The sequence below is a fragment of the Protopterus annectens genome, chromosome 5.part0 (genome assembly GCF_019279795.1).
Source record: "Protopterus annectens isolate FY-2018-M chromosome 5.part0, PAN1.0, whole genome shotgun sequence".
Lineage (NCBI taxonomy): Eukaryota > Metazoa > Chordata > Ceratodontiformes > Protopteridae > Protopterus > Protopterus annectens.
In genome coordinates, this window is record NC_056735.1 from 162,408,545 (window position 1) to 162,434,401 (window position 25,857).

Below are 25,857 nucleotides of genomic sequence, written 5' to 3' on the forward strand. Positions count from 1 at the left end.
AACAAGAGCTGCTGACTCTAATTATGGTAGCTGCCAAAAAAGAAATTACTAGAAAATGGAAATCAAAGTCTCAACCAACTGTAGTTGAAGTAGTAAATACAGTAATAGAGACAAAAAAACTGGAGATGAGATCTTTAGGAAAGAGCTGGAGCAAATTACACATAAAAATGGGAATTGTGTGAGCAATGCATGCAGAATAATGTTTTGGAGGAGGAATGAGGTTTAAAAGAAGGCAGGATTTGAATGAGCTATGTAATGTTTAACTGGCAGTGACTGGATAGAGTATAAGTAGAGTATAAGTAAGGTATAATGTTTCCAACTAAAATATGTCAATATGGCTTGCTTTGATTTGTATGAATGTATGATTGCCTATGTCATAACTGATAATTTAATAAAGATGTTTCTTGTGGCAAAACTTGCAATAATTACTGCTTTCAGTCCCCATCACTGCATAGTATTAAAAAGCCTTAACTGGTTAGAACTACCCATCAACTAACATATACACAGCTTCTAACCACCTATAAAATTGCTCAGCATCCTTCTGCTTGTCCAGCACTGAATACCATTCTACATAACTATGTTCCAACGTGGTCCTTCCACTCCAATGACCAAAAATTCCTCTGTATCAACAAACCTATCAAATCTGCTGATTATGGTCTGTATTCTTTCCATGTTTCTATGGCCTGGAACTCCTTACCTGTATCATTCAGGTCAATACCATCCCTCCAGGCCTTTAAAATCATTCTGAAAGGATTCCTAAACAAAACCTGGTTCTGTTCTTGCTTAAGCCGAGGATAAACTATATCCCTAAATATGAACAAGTACCTATTCATTCCTTACACCTCCTTACTCTCCCGTCTTCACTCACTTTCTTAATTCAGTCAAATTTTCTCCCCGCCTCTCTTTCTAAATATGCCATAATCCTGTTTTTCCTCTCACTTCTTACTTCAATTCATGTTTGTATTATATTAACTTACCTTCAGTTTCACTATAAACTGGTTACAGTTTCTTTAAATAGTAAATCATTGTCTTACAAGTTGTATCTATTCTTAACCAATGATTTCACATTATGTCTTATTTAGTATACTTTAAACTGTATATGTTCTTGTATTATTTTTGGCGATCGTAAAATTATTGTTCTTAAAATGACTTTGTAATACTTTGGAGCTTTTCCCTCCAGACCTGCACTGACAATGGGTATGTTACACAGTCTGACTTTCTTGGTAATTAAATGTCAGTAAATAAATACCTACACAAATTAGTTTCAAAGTACTAAGATCCCATTAGTTGGGACAGACTTGTCATTTAGAAAAAAACTCTGGTTTAATAGATGTATTTGCAAAATGCCTCTCATGATAAAGTAACAGAAGTAACTTTTTGCATTGCATTATTTCAGTGTGATAGTCCAGAATTAGCATAATTCCTATAAAAATATATATTTCCCATGAGAACCACCCTTCTGTAAGTCTGAATGTTATTACCCAAGCAGGGATAGCTATTTGTTAAGTTGCTGTGTCTATTTGTATTTTTTAATTTTTCTCATAATATATGGTGTGTCTTGTTTACACTGTGTTTTGTTTCCATTCTCATTTCTAGGTCATCTTGTACAAGACTGTAGCAAAATAATATAGTGCTGTCTTTGGTGGGACACTATCAGGTATATGATAAAACAAAGCTAGTCTACTTCTATCTAGTATCAAAAGGAATTCCTTGGAAAAATCAGGACCTGCCTTCACAAAGGGAAAACAGAAACAGTCAAAAAATAAAAATGTTTTTTTTTTTTGCTGTTTACTTTTGCTGACCAGAACAGAAATTCCTCTGTTCTTTTTGATAAATGCTGTTGGATCTTTCATCTCTAGCTAAGCTACCACTGGCTCAGGCAGATGGGACCTTAGCTTAATACCTCATTCAAATGAAAGCTTTTCTACAAGTTGCCGAGTTCTTATTCCACGAGCATCAGCTGCCTAACTCACATGATGCCAAGGATAAAACACTGATGAATGTTTGTCATTGGAAATCACTGCTAATGTGGTTTCTAGGGGGTGGTTTGGCAGTGATTTTTTTTTGTTCCATTTTTCATATTTGCATGACAGTACAGTTCATATATATGAATTTGGGTGGATGTGGGGGTTGTTCTCCCCCACTCTGGGTATGGGGAGGGGCTTACATCCTTATAAGAAATGTTTACGGTTTCAGTTTTCATCCTTCTGTGTTTTAAGTATTTGTTTTTGGTGTTGTAGTTCCTCGGGTTTCAGTGACCCAAGGTTTAGTAGTGAACCATCAAAGGCAACATCTGATGATTACAGCACCTCCCCTGTACTGCAATACACTATCATCAATTGAAAAAAAAATAATCAAGTCACTTGCTGTTGAAACAGAATCCACAGTCTTCTCATATTCCCAACAACAAAACTGAATGTGCTGGAACCATTGAGACAGCTAAGGATACACTGTATGTGATATCTAGGATTGTGTGAACTGGAAAAAAAGTTATTGGGAAGACACTAGATGATACAACAGTACAGAAAAATGTCTGGTTTTAACTAGCAGACAAATATTTCAAAGACACTGACATCCCACAAAAGTTATTCACATTTTCTTGTAGTGTGACCTTGGTGCTCATATTAAGGTAGTGGAGTACAGGGGCAGATACCCAGTAAGGTAAAGTGGGGACTTTGCCCCTCTACCTCCCAACAAAAAAGAAAGAGAAAAACAAATTTGTCATTTTGGTGCCAGTCAAATAAAATGAAATAAGGTGCTTGCCAACTCACAAATAACCTAGAAAATAGCTTTCCTGATACACGTGGCTAGAAAGCTCAGTATTTCTTTCTGGATGTGCTTGTCAAAAGTTATGAATTCACAGCTTTCACAAAGAAACAGCACTTGGTTTCATACATTTGGTGCCTGATTTTTACATTTACAAAAGGACTAAACATGCCTGTGCTCTGAGATTCCTCCCTTCTCTGTAAGGCTCATCTGTGGCCAGTGTTTGCTTACTATTATTCATCAATTTCATACTAACTATTTACAAGAAGCCTGATAATTTGCTCCCAAAACAAAATAGAAACATTTTACACATATGAAAAGTAAAAAAAAGTAAAAAAATATATATTTAAAATGAAAATGCATCATTATACTGAATTAAATAAAGTTATTTAATTTTTTATATCATCTAACATTGTATGCATTTGATAAAGCTCAGAATTTTTACAAATCATTAACAACTATGTCTCATACTGAGAATAAAGAACTCATATAATCATACCTCACATCTTCCTGTCATATGACACATTATTACAAGAAGTGAGATGCCTTTATAAAATACAGAAACTTTTTTTTTTCTGAAATGTGGCAAGAATAAAAGAATGCAGTGGCTATTTCACAATAAACGTTGACACATTAAATCTAGTCTTGTAATCTTTTTACTTTGTATTTCAGGAAAGGGTTAATACTAAATTATTTAATTTAGTATTTAGACATTGGCACTGTGATGAAAATCAGTGCTTCCAAATCAGAGGCGTTAGTTGTTTCACAGACCACAGTGCATTACTCTCTGCTCTGCAGATGAGGCAAAGTAGTTAGAATCTTGTTCACAAATGAAGATCGAAGGGATTGACTGGTGACACTGTACATACTACACCACAATACGGTGGGTTTGACATAACAGCTCAGTCAAAGGACAATAGGTTTAATTTACTGGTAAGTTTAGGTCTCCTTCCTTGCCTATGGTCATAAGCTTTTGGTACTGAATGTGAGGATGACATCACAGATTCAAGAAAGTTCCATGCTAGCTGAGTTCACTCTCCATGACAGAGTAAAGACAGTAGTAGTCTGAGAAGATGGGAGACTACAGCTGTTACTGTTCCATACTGAGAGAGGTGAGATGAAATGCTTTGGGCACCTAGTGAGGATACTTCCAAGGTACCTCCAACAGGAGAAATACAAGACACAGTTCACTGGAAAGAGACCCCAGAGTAGACCCAGGACATAGTGGAGGTTTTATATCACTCAGCTCTCATGGGAATACTTGCAGATACCACAGAATGAGATGGAGACTCTTGGTGGAGATGGGGAAGTCTAGTCTGCTTGCTCAGTCTGCCCAAGTTTTTACCCCTCACCTGGACAAGCACTCCAGAAGATAGATAGATGGCTGGATGTTTGATAGTAAAACAATGAGTTTTAAAATGCAGAATAGGAACATAGGAACAAAACTATACAAGTGATCGAGAGGGCCATAAGATCCCCAACCACAGACATCTTTAAATAGACATACTTAAAAGTTCTTGCCACCCTTTTTGAGCATTTAATAGTGCTCATCTCCTAAATCAAGCAGGACCATACATGACAACCTGGGGGTAGGGGTAAACTTACATCTGACCATCAGCCATTAAGACTAGACTTAAAGGTAGCCTGCGTAGTGCTTTGTTTGATCTGTAGTGATAACGTATCCCACATGCTGGAAATTTAGTTAGGATCATATCCTTACAGCAGGTCTGATTTATTCACTGATGTAGATTTAAGTCCTTTGTCTGGGTGTTTATATATCGATTGTATGGTTTTGAGAAGAAACAGCATGTAAAAATGTGATAGAGTCTTTCATGACTAAAAAGAGGAGGAACTGATAGTTTAGGGGAGCTACTTGACAAACATGTTTTTGAGAGAAGAGAGGAGACTGAACTAACCAGAGGAAACCTAGGCAGACATGGAAGTACCGGCAAACCTTATGCAGGGAGTGAACAGTGAAGAGAGCTCAGAATTGAACCATGGACTCTGAAACTGTGAGCCACAGATCTTATCACTAAGCTACCCAAAGCATAGGATGGTATGGTATGTGAAACAGGGCCCTTTTAAACCTAGTGCCAGAGTCATACACCAAGACCAATCAGCCATATTGTCTGTAATATTTTCAGGAAAATGACATTGCCCACATCCATACTAATCCATTTCAAAACCATAAACTTCTGCCATTATAATACTACCTGATAACTTTAATTACTATTTATTATACAATTCTTCTCTGAGATTTCCTGTCAAAGAAAAGCATTATTTCTAGAAATGAGATGTCTAAAAAATATCCAGAAATTTCATATGTGTTTTTGATTATTTTAGAGGATAGGGCCAGTGGATATTATCACACTGCATATTACTAATTAAATTTACCCTCCTAAATCTTTTAATTTGCTCAGTTTCATTGGTTGTAAAGCACTGAGTTTACAAAATGTAGTGCATTCCTTACTTTTCCAGAACATTACATCTGCTACCTCCATATTTTGGAAAACTAACCCATTCCAAACCGAAAAATTTTAACTCTTCACAATGCTTCATAAAACAAAGTACTATGTAAACCTCTGATGTGAGTTTCCAGTTATTAATTAATTGTTCTTCTTTCCAGAGTTTCAAAACTCACACACTGCACCAAATTATATATGGGCATAGGAACACAAGTGCCATAGATACAACATAAAAGTTTATAAAATATTATTTATAGTTTGGTAATGTTTTACTAAAACTACCCTACTGAGCCTTCCTAGCATAACGACTGTAGGTAAATATCATTGATGACAATATGTTGGCATGCCTCCCTCTTTTTGAGGGGGGAAGAATCTGTATCTCTGTCAGATAAAATATACTAAAAATGTATATAATAAGCAGACATTTAAGCTGTAAGGTTACACAAAAAAGAAAGAAAGAAAGGACATGAGATAGATTCACTGGAACCATAAGCATGTTCTGGAGGAGTTGATGGTAGAGGTGGGACAATATTATCAGGTTATCAAAATAAAATGTAAACATGGAACTGTAAAGTTTTAATGAAACAGGGTAATGTGTCACTCTGTTTTATGAATGTGAAACCATGGCTGCATTAATCCTGGCAACTTAACCTGAAAGTTATTTCTCTATAGTACAGCAAGTGTTGCTGGTTTACTTCACCCACATTTTACCAAAACACATCCAAGATACTAGGGAAAAATAACAATTCTTATGTCCATCCCATGCAACATGCCTTCACCTCAAATGACCTCTATTCTGATTATTCGTTAAAAATAATTTTTCCCTGAAAGACTACGAAGCATAAATTGAGGTGACAGTAATGCAGCACACAGTAAGTGTACATCTAAAGACACAACTACAGTAATTTTACCACCTACCCCACCCCAAGGGAAGCCTTAGAGCAATTTAAGTAAGATCATTAATATATTCACTAAGACAGTTCCTCATCTCACTCAAACCATTCTTATAAGAACAAGAACTCCATCATCAAAGATTACTTTGAAAAGCATGTTTTCATGAAAACATGGTTGAGCTGGGCAAACAATTGACCATATATCTTTACCAGTTTAAGTTTGGGATGTGTTCTGGTTTTGGGGTGATTTAAAAACAGAACAAAAACAGGGTTCCAACAGCCAGGGAAATAAATGCAGACAAGAATCAAATTAATACTCACTCAGTAGTACACTCTATGAATGTTTTTTTCTGAAATGCTAAGCACCAATATAAAAAAAAATTAAAATATTGCTACTCTCTTTAACACACTCTTTTAACAAGCTGGAAACAGAATTCCTATGTGATAACAAGTGCCACTTGTTCTAAGTAAGAAGGTTTGCAAATATCACTCATTTTCAGAGACTACATAAGCAGAGTAGATACAGTAAATCTTTGTCAGTAGTATCATCTCAACGATCTTCTTCTGAAAATAAAAATCACTAACATTACATATTTTTTACGATCCTTCTATCTATTTTCAATTACCGTATGGTTTCACAACTTGCAAGTTTCTTGTTATTATAAAACTAATAAGCATTGTCTCCCCTGTCCTAGATAATTATCTATCAGATTTTAAAAGTCCTAGTGCCTACAAGTAATAATTCTCATTGTGCTGTGCCCTAATTTTACTGTATTCTGCTCTATTTTTGTTTCTTTCTGATAGAAGTATAGGTTTTTGATGGCAGATAGATGTAGGGCCAGATTCATTAACACCTACACTAAGTGTACATTAAGTGTACACGATATGTATTCAAAAACATGCCTACCACATTTTTTGTGCTTTCTAGTCACTCAGAAAGATTACACTAAGTGTATATGTTGTCTACAAGAAAATCAGTAGGAAAACTAATATTAGGAGGAAGGTGTGAGTTATGCATGTGTTGTCTGTTCACTCAGAACAGTGTACACTTAGTAGTCGTTATTGAAACCTGGATGTAATGTATGTCTCTACAATCAGAATGTGTTTGATAGTAATGTAATATCACAAGCAGAAATGGTAAATGAATTCCTCTCCCATCTACTACTAGATTTATTCCCCCTTCTGGTTCTCTATGCCCACCGTATATAATGTTGCAGTCTTCCAGTACTGTTCACAAAGAAATGATATGTCAGTTACCTGTGGTCATCAGCAACTGTTTTCATGTCTGGATATGCTTCATGGGCATGTCCAAGCCAATCCAAGTAAAGTCACCATTACAATGTTACTAAAGGATGACATCACATTATACACATTTACAAAAACATGAACAACAGCTCTTTTGTAATCTTTCTACTATATATCTTACATCTGTGCCTTTGGTGAGCCAGAATAAAATGTTGAAATATGTCAGTCCACACCTCACATTTTTTTTTGTCACCAAGTTATCCCACGCCTATGGACACTGACTGACTACAATATGAATTATTGGTTTCATGATAATGTCAGCGCACTGTCAGAAGAAGATGATAATGTGAATTATTGGTTTCATGATAAGAAGAAGATGATAATGTGAATTATTGGTTTCATGATAATGTGAGTGCACTGTCAGAAGAAGATGATAATGTGAATTATTGGTTTCATGATAAGAAGAAGATGATAATGTGAATTATTGGTTTCATGATAATGTGAGCGCACTGTCAGAAGAAGATAATGTGAATTATTGGTTTCATGATAATGTGAGCGCACTGTCAGAAGAAGATGTACATAGGGGGGCATGGCCAAGATGCCAGTCTGATAGCAGCAGAAATCCATAGCTCTGCTTATATTTTAATATCCTGACAGGAAACATACTTGAATTTTTAGAAAAATCTAACTAAAAGTATACTAAAAGACATATTAACATGGACTCTTTATTATTTTCTAAAAATTAATACATAGTCAAGAGAATTTTTTAATTATTCCTGTCAAGAAGTTTTCTACTGGAGATCTCAACATGAGCAACTCGAAGAACCCACACCAGGACAGTGCAGTGAAGAAAGAACTACATTTTATAATAACAAACATCCAAGAACTGTCACTAAAAATAGACAAATTTGAGAACAAAATGGATATTATCAAACAAGAATGCAGTAAACAACTGGAACTTCTAAGTGGAATAGTAAAAAAAGCAATCTGAACAGATTCTTGACTTAGAAGAAACAGTAACTTACCTGGATAGCAGAGTGATAGAAAATGAACATCACAAATAATTTCTTCTGAAACAAAACACCAGGCTGATTGAGAAACTGGAATACCTTGAAAGTAGATCAATGAGGAATAACATAAGAATATATGGAATTCCTGAGAAAGAAGAGGGTGCTAACATGATTCAATTCCTCAATAAATGGTTTTCATCAGCATTAAACATGACTGAATCCCTCTCTTTTGGAATTGAGAGGGCTCATCGATCCCTGGCAAATCCAGCTTCATCTCTGAGTTCATCTAACCCCAGGTCTATAATAGTTAGATTTCTTTTCTCACAAGACAAGGACTTAGTGCTGAAATCAGCTTGGACTAATTCCCCTGTTAAGATGGGTGAAAAAGTTATTAATTTTGACAATGACTATCCAGAAGAAAGGAGTGTGTTCCTCTAATTAAGTCCTTGAAAAAAGCCAATATTAAAGCTCTAATTATTTTTCCTGCAAGAATAAAAAACACCTTGCCAGAAGGAGTGAAGATCTTTGATTCCCTACAAGAAGCAGTAGAATTTATCCAAAAAGAAGAAAATACTGTTGGACATAGAAGAAATGGAATGGTCATCCCAGAGTTTGAAGAGACAGGCAATAAAAAATGGATGGTCTGTGAAGGAAGGAGCAAACAAAAGTAAGAAACTAAAGGACAAAAGAATAAATCCCTTCTAATTTGAAATGCTTTGTTTTATGAATCATAATATATTTGATTCTGGAAAACCTCTATACTGTAAGGTAATGTGAATCATCTTTATTATTAACCTTTTCTTTTCCTTTCTATATCTACTTCTAATTACATGTAGTACTGAGTATTTAAATAGCATTCTCTCCCTATTTCTCTCTCTCTTCTTTCTTCCTATTTCTTTTTGTTACTAATGTTCCTTTTCTCTCTTTTCCCCACTATAAGTACTTTACATACTTTTCCCTTTAAAATAACTACAAATTATATATGTCTTCTAATTATTCAGTAATAGTATAATTTGGCTTAATACCAAAGTGCATTTTTTCTACTGTGTCATTGGTGGGGTAACAATATGTTTCTGATTTTCTGATTAGTGTTTCTAACTAGATGTTTTAGACTCTTTGGAACTAGGTTCTTTTTTTTTTCCTCTGGTCTGGTTAATTGGTGGGTAAATGATTGAAATGTTATAAAATGATTTCTGATTTGAGGCAGCTGTTCTTACTTCTAAATAGCTGTTTTATATGAAAGGGTTAATCTTTTCATGATGTTGATGTTTTGTGAGGAAACTGGTGGTCTGTGTGACTGTTCTCATTGTGGAGATTCAGGACATTCACTGACAAGGCAGTTTGATTGTCTTTTTTTTTTTTGCTTTCTGTAAATTCTAAAAGCTTCAAGATTTGATTTCCCAAAAATGCTTTTTTCCTCACTAGAGACCACCTCTGCTGTGCATGAGCTTATTTAGATACTTTTTTAACACATTTCTGAACCTGCAGCTTGAGGAAACAACAGAGATGACATCACTTGACCTTTTGAACTTGCTAAATGGCTGTATTTAGAATTCTTTTCTCTTGAAATTCTGTTATCCTTCTCTTAGATACTTTAAATGGTAAATAATTAGTTCTGATAAAAGTGTTTAACTCCTTTGAAAATACCTATGTTATTTTATAGATGCATACATTCTGCAGATTCAGTGACACTTTTAGTAACTAAATGGCATCAAATGAACTAGGAGCTGCATTAGAAAACCATTATGCATATTAACATCGGACTTATGTTACATAACTAAAGCTTTAGTAACTAAACAGAGGGTTGTAAGGCTTTTTTTGTAATAAGTGTTATATATATATTCAGCAGATCCTTACATGAAAAATGTTAGATAGATGACTGACAAAATGGTTAGAACATCTGATGTTTCTTGAAAAGTCTTGGAAATATTGACAATCTTCTTAACCTTCAGCTTCTAATGTTTATCTGATGTGTATTTCTGACATATCTACTTATCAGAGTTGCTATTATTATATGTGACATATTCATATAGCTTCAGTTATATTGGGCACTCTCATTTTAATGTATATTTCATGGACTCAGATTTCTTTAGTTGCTTTCATAATGCTTTTCTTTTTTTGTTTTTATACTATATTCTAAGAAGAGATAGATAATTTGTGTCTTTTGGTGTTGGAGAGGTGGTGGATGGATGGTTTAGTTAAGTTTTTAACTAAACCAGAAACTTTATGTTTTATGTATGTGTTTGTAAATAGTTTTGGGTTTTTGAAAGTAGTGCTTAATACATGTTATACATCCATACTAAGTAAGTTTTCAGTAGATTTCAAGTCAACACGGAAGAAAGGTCTTTCAGTAAGTAACAACATACACATTATAGTCAATGGCTTATAAATGTTTATCATTAAATATTAATGGTTTGAACAATAATGTCAAAAGAGTTGGTTTGCTAAAATATATCAAAACGCATAAAGTCCAGATCATCGTTTTACAGGAAACCCATCTATTAAAAAAAGACCTACAAATTATTCATTTAATGGCTATACCATTCTGATCGATTCATGTTTTAGGACTAAGAGAAGGGGCACTCTTATTCTATGGAAAAATACTTATACTATGCCAAGAATTATAGATACAGTTTCAGATAAAGATGGGATGCTAAGGATGGTTATTTTGGAAATAAATAGGAAATATTATACTTTGATTAATACATATCGGACAGCAGGACTAAGTACTAATTATGTTGACAAATATCTGGACCTGATTACTTTAAATGCAAAAAGGGAAATTATAACAACAGGTGATTTTAACTGCCTATTATCAGGCTATGATACTTTTAAAAATGGTAAAATAAAACTAACATCTCAAGCCAAGAAGTTAAATGACTTTACAAACCATATGAACCTTAAAGATATACATGGTCTAAGAGAGCATTATTCCTTATTCTGTACTCACTATTCATATCGGTCTGGTGCACAAACAAACATTGATAAGGTCTTTGTATCAAATAATATATACTCAAAAATAAGTGACGTAGCTATAATGACTTGTCCACTTTCAGACCATAATGCTATAAACTTTACATTAACTACACATACAGATGATTTACGATTTCTACAGAGAATTCCTGCTTACATAACTAAGTTAAAAGACTTTAGGGAATGGATAATGAAAGAAATAGACATGTTTATGGAAACAAATGATAATGGTGAAGTGACTGATACTATACTATGGGACACCTTTAATGTTTATATATATGGTAGAATAAAATCTTGGTACCTTAAGTAAAGGAGAGAGTGGAACAAAGAACTTTTAGACTTACAAAAAAAAACAGACAAGATAAAAATGGACGCAAAACCAAATAACAAAGTAGCACATAATTAAATGACTAAGTTAAATCAAAAATGCTTAGAAGTTCTGAATCATAAGGTAGCCATAAACCTGGAAAATTGAAATTACAATCTTATGCTGTAAATCCTAAATATCTACATAAAATACCAGTAAGATCCAAAAAAATAAACAATGAGAATCTTATTAATGAGATTAAATATAAAAGTGATGGTTCAGTTAAGAGTACATCTAACTTAATGGGCATATTAGAAGTGTTCAAAAACTACTATAAAGATATAAATAATAACATACCACTTTTAGAGACAGATAATGTAATAAATACTTTTATTCAAGAAAATATAACTACTAAGGTGTCAATGCAACAAACATATTAAATAAATAAATAACACTAACAGAAGTGAAAGAGCAAATAAAAAATGTAAAAGATAATAAAGCTCCAAGACTGGATAGAATAATTCCTGAATTATATAAGATTTTTCCTGAATATATAATAAAGAAAATGATGAGTGCCTTTACTATGGTTAAGCAAAAATGTATAACACTGCCATCATGGAAATATTCAATTATTTCCCCCATATTAAAACAAGGTGAGGACCCCACATCTTGTGATTCATATAGGTCAATTCCATTACTAAACACTGATTATAAAATTTTCATGACAATATTAGCTAATAGGATAAAGAAAATATGACCTAATCTAATACATAATGATGAGACAGGGTTCATTCTTCATAGAAAAGTGCAAGATAACATTATTAAATTACTATCATTAATAGACATAGCATGCAAATACAAAAAACAACTAGCTATTATCAGTCTAGACATAGAAAAGGCTTTTGATTCTATTAGTTGGTCTTATCTACAAAGAATTCTGATTGGTTTTGAATTCTGCTCAGATTTTGTCAACTTATTAATGAAAATATATAGTGGGGCACAAGCTTATGTGAAAATCGGATCATGTTTATCCTCACCACTAGAAATCCTCAAGGGAACTAGACAAGGTTATCATTTGTCACCTTTATTGTTTTCTCTTTCAGTGGAACCTTTTGTTACATTTATCAGAAACAAGCAAAATATAAAAGGCTTTTAAGTTAATAATGACTATTGTCCTAAGATACAATTATTTGCTGATGATATGTTGTTAACGTTGGGTGATATTGATGGTTCTTTGCATGATGTTATAAATACCTTAAGCAAGTCTGAAAGAATTTCAGGGCTTAAATTTAATCATAATAAATCCAAAACATTACTAATTAACAAAAAGATCAATAAAACCTAAGAGAGAATAGCCTGTTTAATTGAAAGAATGATGTATTAGAATATTTGAGTTTCAGTATAAAAAGTACATAGAAAGAGTCTGTTAAACTAAACTACATTTAATAACCATCATTAGTGAACTAATCAAAAGATGGAATAAAATGTTCTTCACAATGGAGGATAGACTCTCTTTAATTAAAATTATAATTTTACCTAAAATTTTGTTTTATATACAGTCATTGCTACTACCCCCTTCCAAAAACTTATTTAAAAAATTAGATTTCATGCTACTTAAATTTTTATGGTTCCCCTTAAAACCTAGGATTGCATATAAATGGCACATTAGAGCTTGGATCAGTAATGGGATAGCATTCCCTAGCTTAGATCTTTCTTCCAAATCAGTTATAATTAACGTAATATTACATTGGATCTCACCTACCTATATATTTGGATAAAAAATAATACTTGAGATTCATATAACTGAAGTCAGAACTATAGAAAATCAATTTAAGGAACAATACGGAATAAGTACAGTTCATTGGCTTTTACGTGAATTTTGTTTATTTAATAAGAAGTTTGATCATTTTTCTTATGGCGTTAATCAAATATTTAGTAACTTTAAAAATATAATTGATTGTAATTACAACATTAAACAATTCCTGTTTCTTGTATTCCATATAGCGTAACTCCCTTGATTGCCTAGATTCTTTCAACATCAATGCGATGCAAATATTAAAGGAAAATAACTTGATATTCTGGCATCAGTTTATTGAAAATAAGAGTATTAAAACACTAAACTCTCTTATATGTAGTTTTGATAATAGTCAAGACCGTTGGTTGTTTACACACTCATTACAGCAGTTTATAGAAAAGAATATCAGTCAACCTAGAGACTGAATCTATACCTAGTTTGATCCAACTTTTTATTAGGTGTCTTAAAAAGACAGATGATCAAAATTTAAGTATCTTACCTATCTATAAGATACTAAGAGAAAAACTTGAAACTCATCTGATTGCAAAAAAATAAATGCTCTACTTTTGCAATCAGCTAAGCAAAAAAAAAAAAAAGAAAAAGAAAACCCTAACAATACCACTAGACCACATTTGTCTGAATAATGGTATTGATAGGAAGTTTTTTTTTTTTCATAAGGTAATTTGTAGGGCTGGCATTAGGGGCAGAGTTAGGGTTAGCACATGAATAAGGTGGAATGGGTTAACCTTAACCCTGCCCCTAACCTCAGCCCTACATATTACTTTACAAAACACCCTTCCCATAATAGTACTCCTAGACAAGACACTCAGACACACAAAACAGACATCACATATATATATATATATATATATATATATATATATATATATATATATATATATATATATCCGTATATGGGTCTACTTTACATGGTTGACTTTTCACAAAGTCGACTTTCATATGGCCAAGATCATATGATCGACTTTTGAAAAGCCGACCACGGAGAACTGCTATCTCCATACAGTGTGGAATGGGAAAATGTCCCTCTTCTGCACTGTAGTGCGATCTTGGAGTTGGTATATTTAAGTTATGGGGGTGTGGGGGACAGAGCCCTCCACAGGGGGTGCAGGGGGGCTTGCCCCCCTGCTAACAGTTTTAAGGTAAGTGTTCGTTGTGTTTTTTTATGTTTATTTTACATGGCCGGCTTTCGGAAAATCGATCATGTGGTCTCGGCCATATGAAAGTTGACTTTGTGAAAAGTCAAACATGTAAAGTAGACCCATATATATATATATATATATATATATATATATATATATATATATATACATATTTATATATATATATATATATATATATATATATATATATATATATATATATATATATATATATATATATATATATATATATATATATATATATATATATAGTTCCCCTTCACAAGAGCGATTGGATGGAAGCTCGAAATTCATAATCACGAGACAAGAATCTCAAAGTTCCATCCACTCGAAATTGTGAATGGGAGCCTTAGGGTTAAAAAAATAAAAAGTTAACGTACATTATTGCAGGGGGCCAGGTCTCCCTGTACCCTAGCAGTTTAAATGTGAATGTTCTGTGACCGCACTATAAAGGAGGAATGGAAAATCTTTCATTTTGAGCTTACACGTATAGCGCGCAATGGGCGATTTCCCTTTCCTTCACTATAGTGCGATCTCGGAGTAGGTATATTTAAGTAGAGGAGGTGTGTGGGTGCAGGGGGGGAGCTTTTCTCTAAATTCGAGATTCTGGTTTCGAATTTATGACTTTCGAGTTTAGAGCAATTCGATCATATGAAGGGGAACTATATATGTATGTATATTTATATACAGACTCACACATGCATGCACACAAAACACAAAAATGATCCCTTAATCTAGCTCTTACTGTTACAATACCCCATAAATGTTCTCACACACAGGCATATTATCCATATCACACACACACACACACACACACACACACACGCACACACACACACACACACACACACACACGCACATTCTGACCCACAATACCAAAACCACTTACTTCAATGTTTATCCCACATCAGCATAATCATATACAGTGAACCCTGCAGTCAACTACACCACCATACAGCATAAAAATGCAGTAGTTTATTCTGTCGATGATAGAAATGTTCAATGGAACAAATTGTAACTATATATATAAATGGATTCCCCAAAAGTGTTTGAATCTGTATTTGTTAACCCATGGCTCACTGAGTCACATTTATTCACAACCAAGCAGAGGAATGGGGCAGCAAATGAGTCCCTAAAAGTGTTTGAATCTGTATTTGTTAACCCATGGCTCACTGAGTCACATTTATTCACAACCAAGCAGAGGAATGGGGCAGCAAATGAGTCCCTAAAAGTGTTTGAATCTGTATTTGTTAACCCATGGCTCACTGAGTCACATTTATTCACAACCAAGCAGAGGAATGGGGCAGCAAATGTGGTAATGAGATAGTGCCTATCCAGCAGGACCCTTACATAATTAACAAACATAGCTTTTCTGAAAACTCTAGTGGAAAAACAGTCCTAATAGATCAAAAAATATATAAATATGTAAAAGATGAGAACTAGTAATAAAAGGTCTTCAAGTATACTCTAAAAAGGTAGTGCTTAGAATCAAACTGAGTTTCAAATTCTCAAATGTCACGTTCAAGAGTATTAATAAGAAATAATGCATTGATATTTTTATTAATATACTTGGCATGTAAAATAACATCTCAGCTCTTACTTCTTCTGGGCTAATAATAATTTTTATGGAAAACTCACTATAAGAGATATAAATGTGGCTTATCAAAATGTTGATTTTAGTGTTATTGGATTTGTCATCAGTACATATTCATTACATATGAATAATAGTTTTAAAAATCAGGGGATTTAGGTTGTCTAAGATTACTTATGACAATCTGCAGTTTGAACAATGGTAAATAGAACTGTTTACTTTATATATGGGCAGGGCATATACAACTGAATGTGTTAGTCCCATTTTGAATGAACTTAAACATGGGCAGAGTTAACAAACATAAGCACAGTTTAGGGGGTCATGCTGCAAGTGACAGCATACAACAGACTGAGTGGGTGGTGGTCAGAAACTAAATTTTGTGCATGATTTTTCAGTGGCTTATAATGTTGGCAGTATGGACATTCAGGATAGGATACCCAGGAAGACTGACATGGTTACCCAAATTTACTAAAAATCTCAGAGATAAACCCTGTTTACTGGTAAAAAGGACAATGATTTTAAGTTTATTATTAGGAAATTGTTGGTGCTGGGCATATAATAGGAAATATAAAGTTGACATGGAAAGACCTTGGTACTTACCCTCGGGGGGTTATGTATTAAGCATTGCCGAATTTTAATGGTCCTGTGCTTATTCAAGACCATAGGGATCTAAGTATAAAACGTACTGGTAGATTTAACTGCAGTAACTATATCATTTATTTTGCCAAATGTTTTTTGTTGTGATGGGTTCTACATTGGTAAAACCAAGAAACAGCTACATGAGCAGATTGGTGAGTACTTATGTGACATTAAGACAAAGAACACTAGTAATGCACTATACAGCTGGCTTTATTTGCAGATGATATTATTTTATACCTGATAAAACAAGAAAAGTACATTTCATTGTTGTGAAACATTTTGAAACAGTTTCAAGTCTTTTTTGGGGATATAAAATTAGTGAAGATAAAATAAAGGCAATAGCTGTAAACTATGTACCCACACACAACTTGGTTCAGCAATACCCATATTTATGGGGACATGATAAAATGAAGTACTTAGGAGTATAAATTAAAAAGGATTTTGTTATGGCAGCTAAGGATATGTGGGAAGAGACTAAACAATAGATTATACAAAAACTCAGAAACTGGAAGCTCTGTTTTATGGATATGGCTAGCAAGATGCAAGCAATAAAAATGTCTTTAGTCCCTATAGTTTTATACACAGATCAGCCATATTTTTATTAACCAGAGGAGACGTTGTGGATAGCAATGAATAAAGAGTTGAAGGATTTAAGCTAGGAAGGGAAGACAGCAAGAGTCAAGTGGGATAAGCTGATCCTTCCAATAGAACAAGGTGGTCTGGGATTACCCAATTCAAAGGAGTAGTTTAGAGCTACACAGTTAAGGTTCCTATACATAGCACAAGCAGAACATTATAATTCAAAGTGGAAAGGGATGATGATGAAATGGGGGGAACTCAAGATACAAGGAGAGACTGGGATTTTGGATGCAGATCCTTGGGGACTGTTGTTTTCCTAGAGAGGCAGAGGGTGTTCTGAGAGCAGAGCCAACATGTGAATGGAGGGGGGGTTCTGCCAATAGGGAATGGGCAATTGGGGGTATGGACAGTGGAAAGGGGAGCTGGAGTTTACCGGAGAAAACTGGTGAGGGAGCCAAGGTGTTGGTAGCAAGTAACTGGAGGGAAGGTGGTAGAATGGGAAGGGGACAGAAATTTATTTGGACTGCAGGCTAGAGATTTCCTTCCCCTGTCAGGGATTGATATTGGAGTGTGGGTGGGGAGAGGGGAATATAGGGATCCTGGGTGGAGGACCAGAACTGTAGAGTTTTTGGTGGAGTCTGGAACAGAGGTTGCTGTTAAAGAGGGGATAATTGGTAGGGTATAAGGAATATTGCATGATAACTGTGGAAATTAATTGTGGGTGTTGGAGGGGATTGGGGAGAGATTGGATAGGCGATTCACATAGAGGTAGTGGGAGGATATGTGTGTGTTTCCTGGGTATGCAGCAAAGGCTAAGGGATTTGGGATCTTTGCTTGGAGGTGTTTGCATGGATGTTTTTTCACCCTGACTAGATTCCAGGGAGTTTTTCCTTGGGCAGATGGCAGGTATTGGAGGTGTGGTGTGGAAAAGGGAGGTGAAAAGAAGCACATTTTTAGGAGTGTGGTGGATTGGCAGATTTTGAAAGCTCACTGCAGACTCCTCTGTCAGAAGTGTTGGGTGAGTGAACTGGTGTGACTAGGGAGGTAATTTTTAATGACCTGTAATGCAAAGTCAGAGTTGCCTAGATATAGTGGGGTTTTGCTGAGTCTGATTATGGTGTTTGCCAGGAAGGCAGTGGTTTGGGATGGAGGTCGAAGTCTAAGACAACTGTACTAGAAGTGGTGAATATAGTGGCAGAGAAAGTACAACTGGGGCTGAGGTCTTTGGAGAAGAGTGGGAGTGGATTGCATGGAAAAGCGCAAGAACTGTGAGAATGGTGAATGTAGCATGATGTTTGGGGGGTAGTTTTTGGAGGAGGCTGGATTTGAATGAGCTATGTAATGTTTGATTGACAATGGCTAGATAGATTATAGGTGGTGTATGGTGTTTGCAACTAAAAGTATGTTGGTATGGTTTGTTTTCATTTGTATGGGTGTATGATTGCCTATGGCATAGGTGATAGTTTAATAAAGATATTTTTTGTTTGAAAAAAAATGGAAAACTTTTGGAAAAATTCTTACAGATAAGTGGTTTGGAGAAGGAATGAGACAGACACGACTCTAAACTAGATAAAGTGGATAACCGAGAAATTAATTAATGAATGACTAATGCCAATAATTTTGAGATAGCCATGCTGAGTAAAACATTATAAGATTTCACTATCTTCTGAAGCAGATTCCTTTAGATAATTCATCATTAATGTGAACCATTATGACTGCCAAACAGAGATACAATGAGACTCTAAAGAATGAAAAAGTCAGTGAAATCCAGGATTTTTGCCATGGTTTGCTGGTAGTGCAATCAAGAGTTGATTATAATTAGGTGGGAGCTGTGGGAGTGAAGCCCCACCACTGGGGGTGGGGGACTCTGTGTTCACTGATTTTTTTTCCCCTTTAGTGTTTTGCCATATCTCCATTCAGCAGTCTGATTTAGAACCTCAACTAAAATATACTCTGTAAACCTGAGTGATTATCAGAGAACACAGCTGTTGAACGAAAAGCTACACCCATAAAAATAAATCCAAAAACCACAGGTAGGAACCACTCCCAAAAATGAAAAACACTTTATTTTCCCTAGCGTCTCAGCTTAAAAACAGCCTTCAAGGGGTACTAAAAACCATACCTATAACGGCATTTATATACACCCATCTTTAAAACAATTAATAAAAATAAATAACCAATAAAATCACACATTAACAATCTCCAATTACAATCTAAATTAAGACCCAAGGGACACAAGGTATTAAACTTAAGAATAAAAATAGCTTCCTTATACATTATTTTTTTTTCTTATACACATTTTCTAAGTAAAAATTAACAGACACCTTCTCCAAAACTGTTGCCTTTAGACCACTAGGGTCTGATCTATGAAAGTGTGCAAAATGTTGTGCAATAGAGTTCTCAGTTTTGATATTTCTTATATTTCTAATATGTTCTTGCAACCTAGTTTTAAATTTCCTTTTACTTTCTCCAATGTAGGTTAAGCCACGTGGACATTGTAAAGCATATATAATCCCTTCTGTGTCACAGTTATAAAAGTCCCAAGTAAGAAAAGGAACCCCATTAATATATGAAAAAGTCCTCACACAGCTGTTGAAGGCTTGCTGATTAGAATATACTGCTATGGATATATGTAATCAACAGCAGTTTCAGTGAATATATATATATATATATATATATATATATATATATATATATATATATATATATATATATATATGGATCCAGGTCAGTGCATCAACAAGTGAGAAGATCGACATCCACTTCTCCGACACGAAAACACCGACACATGAAATAATCGAAACTGCAAATCACGGACATTCCCTCCTCCGACAAACAAGGACTAAGTAATACAATGATTGTAACACATGCATAACACTGCCACACTTACTAAAACATGGTAGGCATGATTAGCGAAATTTAAACCTGTTACCTGTTAAATGTCCGTGATTTGCAGTTTCGATTATTTCATGTGTCGGTGTTTTCATGTCGGAGAAGTGGATGTCGATCTTCTCACTTGTCGATGTACTGACCTGGATCCATATATATATATATATATATATATATATATATATATATATATATATATATGCACCATTTGCTGAAATTAATTCAATCAAACCTCAAAGACCTAATTCTTTTGCAGAGGGTCAAGCCCCAAAACATATCCCACCCTCAGAACTTATAAATATCAACACCAAGACTGCACAACAGTGGAGAAAGACGACAAGTCCATTACCTGTGAAAGTTGTTTTATGCGAACAGCTCCATATAGAGCATATACTCTCTCGCTGTACATGCAATTGATGAAACTTCTGCTGATGACATGACAGGACCCTTGCTATGCCATAAATGTAATTTTACTGTGCTAGGTATGTGGCTATTACAGCATAATCACTTCATATCTCACTGTTACTCAGGGCTCTCAACCTCTTAGTTGCAGAAATCTGGACAAAGCCAAATTTAATGGGGAGACAAAGGCCCAAAAATAGACAGATTTTGAATATTGCTCCTACAAACATAGAACATTTCTAGAATAACAGATTTTGTGTCAGTATTTTCTGATGTATATGAAGTCTGAAACTCAAATCTCTTGTCATTGTTTAGTGACTTCAGTCCTCACTGGTTTGTCAGGAAACTACATATTTTATGAGGAAAAGATCTAAAATATGAGACAAAATTCTGGACATTCTGCAAAGATCTGGGCAATTATAAGTTAGGTATAACTGTCACCAACTTAGAAAGTCATTTTCAGCCTTGCTTTAAAGTTTTCAGATGAGCAGTTTTCTAATAACTTTAGCTTCTCTTTAAGTACTGTTTGGGAGACTTAAACCTATAGCACATATAGCTTAGGCACATTTGAAAGCATACTTTCCAGACTATTACAATTAGGAAACAATTATTAATAATAATAATAATAATAATAATAATAATAATAATAATAACAACAATAACAACAGCAACAACATACTGCGGAGAGACACGACTATGAAAAATTCTTTAAGTACCAACAAATGTTAGTGTAGTTAATTTATGTCCATGGGGTCACACTGAGAACCAGAAGTAAACTGTAAGAGAACAAGGGAGCATGATATTCATCTTTAAACCCATAAAAATGACAAATGTATGCATTTAAATAAAGAACATTCAAAGGCATCAAATGAAACTGTCCCATTGCAGCAGCTGACCAGTGACCGCAGTGGTAATTTAGCATAATAATGTTCTATTAAAGTATGTTTGCAGGGCCCCTGCACTTTCATATTAGCTCTTTCCTCATACCACAGATGTCTAAATATACTACCTCTGAAATCACATCACCTCAAGGGAAAAAGAGGAAATAACTTCATATACATTTTTGCAAGTTGAGCTTACAAGTGGTTTATTTAAAGACTGAGTATGCAGATGCCATAGCACCCTGCAAAGACATCATGTCTGAGCTTACTGTCAGTTAAATATAGTATGACAATCTACTTTGCATTTCAAACATGCAGGCCAATCTCATCCGGAAAATGATGAAAAGTTGTAAGAAATCCCCACCTCCTTATCTCAGGACCAGAATGAAACATAAGTTCAAAGGTTCATCGGTAGGTACTAGGCTATCTGCTCGAAGGCATTTATAAGCCTAGCCAGAATGTGTTGGCTTTCGCCTCCCCCTTAGGTTAGTTCCCTGTGCTTCTGTCCAGCAGAGCCACTGAAGTGATCCCCGGGGTAAACTTTCTTTTACCCATCCACTCATCAAGGTTTCTTCTTTTGAAGAGTGTTAGCGAGGAGCTCTGCCTAATGTAGATTGGAATCTTGTTCCAAAGCATGGGAAGTCTCTGGGACAGGAATCTATCCCTCCAGCACGTCCTATATATTGTTGTGGTGAGGTTTAGATCCCTGGAGCGTGTGGCATGAGGGGATAAGGTTTTCTTTAGGTGGAGCATGTCCATCAATTTTGGGTTGGACATGGTCTTGTATGTCAGGCAGAGATCACCTCTGAGTAGGTGGTATGCAACCAAGTGCAGCTGGAGTTTCTTCAGTTGAGCTGCATACGGCATCTGTTTGAGGCCAGTGATCCTCTTGGTGAGGTACTTCTGTGGTCTTTCCAGCTGTTGCAGGTGTCTTGTAAGGTACATCCCAAATGGGGCGTTGTACTCTATGATGGGTCTGATGAGTGATGAGTAGAGGGGCACAATGCCTCTTTTGATCTGGATGCGAACCCTTTTGTGATTAGGTGGGCCACGTAGAAGGATTTTCTAACTACTTTGGCAATGTGATTATCAAAGGTGAGATTACTATCTACTTGGGTCCCCAGATCCCTTATTACGTCTTCCGTATTTAGGGGACTTCCACCTATGTGGTAGTTTGTGGGTACTTTGTTTTTTCCAAAGGGGATGACTATGCACTTTTTGGCATTTAGCTTGAGGCCATGATATTGACACCAGATATCCATCTCAGTGAGACCCTTTTGGAGGTTGTCTGTGTCAGCCGGAGAGTCAAGTATAGCCCCTAGTTTGCAGTCGTCTGTGAACTTGGTCAGCCATAGTCCTCCTGTGCTTGCCTGTACCTCTGAGAAGTATATGCCGAACAGGAGGGGGTCCTAGGACTGAACCCTGAGGAATGCCACTTGTAACTGGTTTAGAGTCGGACCAAGCTCCTGCAACTCTCACCATGTGGGTTCTGTCCATGAGCCAGTTGGCAACCCATCTTGTGACATAGGGGTTTATGTTCAGGCTGGTGAGCTTGTCTATAATACCAGAATGGGGAATGGTGTCGAAGGCCTTAGCGAGGTCTAGGTAGGCTGTGTGTACCACCTTTCCCTCATCTATAGCCTTGGTAACTGTCTCAAAGAAGTCCACCAGGTTTAGGAGGCATGATCTGCCCTTAACAAAGCCGAACTGGGTAGGGTCCAGTGTTTGGAGGTTCCCAATGTCTCTGTTAATGAGTTCCATGATGATGCACTCCATAGCCTTGCAGACCAAGCTAGTCAGGCTTATAGGGTGATAGTTCCTGGGGTCTGTTGTGACTCCACCTTTGTGGAGTGGAATAACCATTGCTGTGCACCACTCTATGGGTACATAGCCTGTGGAGAGGCTGAGTTTGAACAGTGTTTTTAGGTGAGTGGTTAGTTCGTCTTTGAGCTCATGTAGGACTCAGCCTGGGACACTGTCCGGTCCCACTGATACTGTGTTTTTGGCTTTGGAGAGGGCTGTTTTAACCTGAGTGTCTGTGATTTCAGGGACTCTACATTCTTCTGGTATGGTTATGGGCCCTTTTGGGGGTGAGAGGGGGTGAAGTTTGCGCTGAACCTGTCTGCCAGGATATTGGCGATTTCGGTCGGTTCAGTGTATTTTGTGCCACTCTGCACTAACTCAGAGCAGATCTGAGCACTGATACTTAGATTGTTGACAGTTAAAGAATGCCTTGTGGTTATTTTTGGAGTCCTTGGCAATTTTTCTTTCAAAGCTCGCCTTGGATGATTTTATGAGGGATCGTAGTTTCTTGCTGATACTGATCAGGGATATCTTCCCTTCTTGGGATTTTACTCCTTTCTGTACTAGTTTCCTCCTTTTATTGTAAAGCTTGTTTATGGCAGGAGTCCACCAGACTGGTTTCCTTTTCTTGGAGGAGTGAGTCTTGGTTTTGCTTGGGATAGCATGATCCATGCATTCTTGTAGGTGCCCGTAGAATGCATTAGTAAAGGATTTTGCAGCTTGGACAGTGTTATCCTTCAGCATGGGGGCTTTGAAACCTTCCACCTCGGTCTTAAGTAACGTGAAGTTAGCTTTTGAAAAGTTTTTCAAGGTGGTTTTCTTGTCCGGGGGGTGGGGGCGGAATGTGGATATCCAAAGTGATTTGTTTATGGTCAGATCTAACAAATGAGGGGTTGACCTCTGGTGTGGAACACCAGTCGCCCATGTTGGTGATGACCAGGTCCAATATGTTGTCACCTTTGGTAGGAGTGTTGACCAGTTGAACCAGGGCATTTGAGTTTATAAATTCTAGGAAATGTTGGGCAAGGTAGTTAGTACTTGAGTAGTTTTCCCAGTTAATGTTTGGGTAATTGAAGTCACCCAATATTTGGGTATTTGGTAGGACCTTTATGTTTCCCAGTGTTTCCAGAAATTCAGAATGGGGGTCCTGGGACATGGTGGGTGATCTGTAGCAAGCTACAATTTGAATTGCAGTTTTGCCTGTTGTTAGTTGCACGTGGATGATCTCTGAAGCATTGTCCTGTGCCACTAACCTGGAGGTGTGGGTATCCTTAGGTTCATAGGTTTATAGATTAGTACTAGGCTAATTGCCCTTGTGGGCCATTTTAAGTCTAGCCAATTACCCCATTTGAGAATCAAGCCCTGTACCTTGTGTCTGCAAGGTAAACACCTTAACCATTCTGCCATCCTCCCACCTTGATGAATATGGATACGCCCCCGCATTTTGTATTTTGGTTTGAGTTCTGTGGCCGAAATGTATGGTATGAGTTGTAGCCTGGTAGTGCTGGGGTGCTCTCTGGAGCCTTAAACCAGGTTTCTGTTACTGCACATATATCAATTTTCTCCATACTGAGGAGTGCCTCGAGTGTGTGCATTCTGAGGTTTAGACTTCTGGCATTGAGTAGCATTACCCTCAGTTTTTTGTTACTTGTGCTATTTACGGTGGTGGGTTGGTCTTTTGAGCCTTACCTAAAAAAGGGACTATGGGGGTGGCAAGAGCCTTGGCCAGTATTCGAAAGCCTAAGGGTGACAGGTACAAGCCATCTCTAGCAAAGCAGCGTGACTTGTCGAGCATGTCATCCCAGGTGGACAGACACTGGATCCCCTTTGAATGACATCAATAACTTAGCCAATTGTGGAAATCGAGAAATTTTCTTTATACCGTGGTATCATTCTTGGTGAGGGCAGGATGCTTCTCAGGGTCAGGGTCATACCGGCCTGGGCTACATGATCAGAGAGCTCTTCCATGTCTCTTTTCATGTAGTCCAGGGAGGTACGGCACATGTCATTTACACCAACTGGACAATGACAGAGTCATATTTGTACTTGTTCTGGAGTGACCTGAGTGCTTGTGTTATGTGGCGGATCCTGGCACCCGACAGGCAGCTAACAGTAACCTTCTTATTATTCAGCCTAGTGAGTAGGACGTCAGTGTGCCTGACTATAGAGTCACCTATTACTAGTATGTTGGGTATGTTATTTTGCCTTAAGGGCTGTGATTGCATGGCACACTGGTTTTGTGAAGTATGTGTTTCATGGTTTGTGTTGGGGGTGGAGGTTGCTTGGATGTTTGCTTTGGAGGTCTCTGTTGGTTTTGCAGATTTTTATTTAGAGCCTCCGAGTATGTTTTCATGTATTTATGTGTGTTTTTTGCCAGTGCTAGTTTAATGGGTCTATGTGAGACTGGTGGTGTGATGCAAGTATTTCCCTTCTCCTCT